Here is a 5688-nt window from a genome sequence, read left to right on the forward strand (position 1 = left end):
GGTGGGGGGGTTGTCTAACGGTATTAGGATAGTTACAAAAATTCGGTGGGTTATTGGTGGACCATTAACCTATTTCCAGAGCTTAAGCTTTACGATTCATAATGTTATTGTTCTACTGAATTGTACATAACGCAATAATGGATGTAAATTACTTGGACTTACAAATTTTAACTTTGTGGAAAGTCTATGCCAAATCAGTACCCTACACGTGTCATCTTTAAATGATTTTCAAATTCAAAATTGAATAAAGTACATTTTAAAAGAAATTTATTTATTTATTACATTGATATTATAGTTGTAATTTCTTTAGCTTTTCATCCCTAATGCAAATGCTCTGAACGAAGTGACCTACAGAGCAACAAATGAGGACCCTTTAGTCTTTTTAAGTTCTCGTTAAACATGTGATAATTTTTATTGTTTTTTATTTTAATATATTTTTTATCAATCTGGATCATTTCGCTTTCACTTTCATACAGTGGTAGATCCAGTATTTTTGTTTAGTGGGTCACCTTTAAGGTAGACTAAAGACTCACAAAATCGTCCAATGTGTTTTTAACCTAATTACAACGTTTCCGAATGAATTTTAAAGTTTTTTGGTTGATTTCGAGCGATTTTTTAGTGTTTTTGTCGATTTCGAATAACTTTTTTGGTTTGTTTGATTGATTTCAACAGATTTTTTTTGTTAGGATAACGGTTTCGATTGGGGTTGAGGGTCCGTGGAAAAATGTAATGGGGGGAAGTGAAAGGTAAATCATGTAAAACCTAAATTTTAACCTATGAATTTTTTTATTGAGTTTTTGACTAAGGTCCCTTCCCCCTTCCTTTTTACCATTGCATCCGCCCTGCTCCCATTTGTGGTCTAATATTCAGTTTTGAGTAGAAATTGTCCACTTGAGTAATTTCGATCCCTTTGATGCGACTCTATGCAGTAAAATTGAGAAATTATCTGCAGTGGAATTTAAGAGTACCCACTCCAGAAAGTTGAAAGACAAACCTGTAAAGATGTTTTTAATAGCTGAAAAGGTGGTAGAAGAAGTTCTGAAAAGCTGATGAGGGACATTTTAAGCTTAATTTTGACCGAAGACAAAAAGCTATAAGACAAATGAATTTATGTTCTACATTTTGATGAAAACTTTCTTTTTGCAGATGGAAAAGTTGTTCAAACCTTTCCTACATTTGTCTCATCAACTCTTTCACCTCTAGTATAAATGGTGAAGCTTGGCATGGAAGTTGAATACACCTTGTTAACTTTTGAGTAGAAAACTTAATCTTGAAAGTTAGAGAGAAATATTTTCCAATAGCTAGAAGTTTAGATTTCCTTTTCAGTAACATTTAATTTCGAGTAATTTACCTTTTTCAGTACCTTCGAGTGTGGGCATTGCGACTTTTTATTCAAGTTAAAATCTTTTGGTATGTCTTTTTGCAATCTTTTATTTTATGTTTTATTCTTCTTCTCAAGTATGAGCTAAACATCTTTTGAGATGTAGGAGTGAAAAGTACCTAGATTTTATGCAAAAAATTTGAGTAGTTATGTATGGTGAACCTTTTCAGACAGAAAACTCATCACAAAATAAATTTGATCCTGAAATTTAGATTGAAAATGATTACAAATCTTCTAAATGTTTTGAAAATTAAGAATCAACCAAATTATCTGAGTTCATAGAAAATATGACTCAAGATAAGTTTGATGAGATGATTAATGCTTTAGATTCAGATTTAGACAAAGAAGATGTAGAAACGCATGTTGTGATTGATGATGATAGATATCTTGTTTATAATCTTTGAGTGATATACTTGATGAAAATAAATTCAAATCTGAAACAAAATTGTTAAATGAGTTATTTGGTTCTATTTTCTTAAAAACAAATATTAATTTGGATTCAAATACTCAAGGTAGTCAAACATCAAATCAGAAAGTTTGAAAATTTTATTCTAATTCAGAGTTTGATAAACAAGATAACACAAAACTTACACTAGTTTCTATCTCGGATTTTTAAACAAGACCTGAATTTGTTGAAAAAGGTGTTGGTTACAGCCGGATCTACAAGAGTTTAAAGGTAACAGTTTGTAGAAAAGGGGGATGAATACAAACACAACAGCTTTCACTTTTAAAAATTATATATTGATAAAGAAGATCAATACAAATTTTACAGATTGTTTGCAAAAGAGATAGGATACAGAACCTATCTAAACGATCTAAGATACACACAAATTACAGATAACAATAAGAAAAGACTTGCTAAAAGAAATAAGATAAGAAGTAATGTGCTCTTGACTTGCTAAAGTGGGTCTTTCTCTTAGACAAATAATAGAGAGAGAAGTATCTTCTTGGGTAAGATTAGATTAGGAAGATGATAATTGAGAAGAGACCTACTCAGCTATTTATACCTATAGCATTAAATGCAATTTAGAAAGTACAAAATACGTGGCAAGCTCTTAGAGGAGAGTTTGTCATTTGTTGCAGGTATACAGTCTTTTAGTCATATACGAACAGTCTTCTTTCATAAAGTAGGTAAGCACGTTTGGAGACAGAGGAGTGACTCTGTATTGTACTATATTTTAGAAAGATATGAGTTTGTCCTTTGTGTGCAGAAGGACAAGACAAAGACTAATCTTGCTCGACAAGATTCATTTGATCGTTGAACGTTGGAATGACGTTGAAGATCTCATCACTATTCATTGAATCTTGCATAGATCTCATACATGTGTAGACGAGCTTGTTATCACTGAAAACCACTTCAGATCATGAACTTGATGGTTTCTAATCTTCAGCTTCTGTCTTCGACATCGCTAAAGGATTTGTGATGTGAGTTTTTCTTTTTTGAAAGATACTGGTCTCTAAACAAATTACAATACATGTTCAACAATCACTGAACAAACTCGGTGATGATCGCTGAAACTGAATACAAAAACAATACACTTTGATAGATAAAATGGATCATCATCAAACCACTGAGAGAGATGATCAACAATCTCCCCATATTCGATGATGACAAAGCAACATAAAGAAAATTCCTTAAGTTACATCAGTAAGAAAAAGGAAGTAGTAAAATACTTGTCATTTTTAACTGTTTTGGGATCTTTTTTAGTGATACAGTTAACTATATAAATTTACTTAAATTGTAAAGGATTACAAGGAAAGAATAAATTTGCACAATATTAATAACTGAAACTGAAAGCATATTTACTGACTAGAAAGGTGTCAATGAATATAAGACATAAACAGAACTCATAAATATTTGTCTTATTTACTCTTTTCAGGGATCTTTTTCAATGAATTGGTAATTTTATTGAATATTTTTCAAGGGAAAATACTACAAATCACTGCAATCAACATTGGTAGACCTAATAATAAAGGTTATACACTTAAAGATAAGAAAAGAAAATAAGATTTCAAGATTGAAAGGGTGTCTAATCGAAGTTGCTGAAGTTGATGTATTTAAGGACATCTTCACCAATCTTCTTGCATCTCAACAGTTCCTTTCTGATCTTGCGCTCCATCATTTCTCCAAATAGATCATCATTTAGCCAAGTCCTCAGATATTCTAAGTGATCTATCGGCCATAGATGGAACTTGGATACTCGCTGAAACCTGTATTCACCATCATAGTCTATGAACATAAGTCCATACTCAAGTTTCACGTGCACTGTGTTGGGTATATAAGGACCCTTCGCAGGCAATGGCAAGTTGAGCATTGAGATATCCGGCTTCTTTCAGTCCTTGAGAAGTTATCCACTTAGAACTTTGTCTCGTGCTCATTCTTGTGGGATGGATCGTCTTCAGGTTCTGAAATAGATTTTCTTTGAGAGGGCGGATTCTTTGGCAGAGGAGGAACTTCGATGATCTTTGACACCTTCTTGAATAATTCATTCAGGCTATCTTCAATCAGTGGCTTGTGCTTGGATTTGGATTTTCTAAATAGCCTATCGAATCTCAAGCCACTCGTAGAAGCCATACTGACAGAGGTATGAAGGATACTCGGTGACAACATCTTGATTCTCTCGGAAAATGACCATTGGGACTAGAAGGGCACCATCCTTTATTCTTCCATGGTGATGTTTGAGATCTTGTGGGGACTTATCCTTGTATTGATCCTTTCTTTGTATCATTTCAGATCTCGATCTTTCAGCTTCAGCGTCCGTTGATGTTCTCGTTCAGCTTTCAGATAATAGTTGGCCTGAGCTTTGAGAGGATCTTTCTTTTTGAGTTTCCCTTTTGCTAGAGCTTTGGAAGCTAGAGTCTTGGCTAACTCTACATTGTCCTTTAGTTGTTTCTGATGTAGCTTCAACTCTTTTTCAGTTTTCAAGGACTCTTCTCATTCAGCTTCAGTGAGGAAATCAAACTCACCACAACCAGAGGTACGAAGAGGGATTTTTACTCTAGTTTGATCGAGCTGATTTATTAGCTAAATCCGCCTATGGTCTTCATCAGTTTTTGAACACTTTAGTTGTCTAGGCAACTCCCTGAGTATTGGAATTTTTGTTTCACCTTCATCTATGCTTTCACAATATGTGTGATGTGTTGAAGGACCAGGAGGGTTTGTTGGTGCAGAGAGAAGAAGAGCAATAAGGTTCAAGATTTCAATATCTGAGGTGATAGGTACAAACCTGGAGGATTTGGCGACCTCAGATGGACATAATTCCCTGAGTACAATGGAAAGGTTGTGTTTAGCCACTCCTTTGCCCTTGTCCTTGGAATGCTGGTTCCTTGAAGCTGAAGGTCTCTCCCTCTGTAAAGCTGGTTCCCAAATGGAGATTCCCTTCAATGGTGGTTGTCTTGGAATGAATTGGATGCAGAAGTCTTCATCGTCGTCATCTTCATCATCATCACCAAGATCATTTCTGACATTAGGGAGATGAGGTTCAACGTCCTATCTTCATTATCGTCTTCATCATCATCCTCATCACTAACATTTGTCAATGCAGAGGTGGAGGGATGTTCTTCATGATCAACAGGAGCAATCACGGCATCATCTTCATCGATGGCATCCTTAGCGACATGGATGAGAGCATCTGCATGAGGGCTCAGAGCAGCATCAGCTTCATCAACAGTCTCCTCTTCAGCAACAATTTTCTCTTATTCTTTATCTTTCTCCCCCTCTTTGTCATTATCAAGACGAGAGGAGAGGTTATTAAGATGAGGTCTTCTAGTTTGTTCACTAGGTAAGAAAGAGCTTCATCCTGGAGATTGTTGAAAGCAGATACTCTTTCCAGTTGTTGACGGTCCGCTTCTCTAAATGATGGTTTAGGGACTGGCGCCAATAGCTGGAGTAGTTGGAAGATTTGTTGATGTAGCTCACTATGCCTTGTGAGCTGAGCCTGGACTTCATCATCTTTATTGGATAGAACAACTACAGCTTCAACGTTGGATTGTACTTCAATCTTCACCGCCATCAACGACTCCTTGACGTCACAGACCCTTAGCTTGGACAATAGAAAGGTCGTTAGCCACTTCTTCCTTTGAAGGAATTGCCTTGTGTACCTCATCTATTTTATCTAGGACTGTGGCAACAGCAGGCAGAAACAACTTCACATCCTCAGCCATGTCATAGAGTTCTGTTGGTCCCAAAAGGGTCTACAAGAATACTAAACAGTTTGTAGAAGGGAGGGATGAATACAAACACAATTTTCAAATTTAAAATATATATTGATAAAGAAGATCAATACAGATTTTACAAGATTGTTTGC

Source organism: Cynara cardunculus, unplaced genomic scaffold (genome assembly GCF_001531365.2).
Source record: "Cynara cardunculus var. scolymus isolate 2C unplaced genomic scaffold, CcrdV1 Un_Scaffold_5712, whole genome shotgun sequence".
In the NCBI taxonomy this organism is placed as follows: Eukaryota; Viridiplantae; Streptophyta; class Magnoliopsida; order Asterales; family Asteraceae; genus Cynara; species Cynara cardunculus.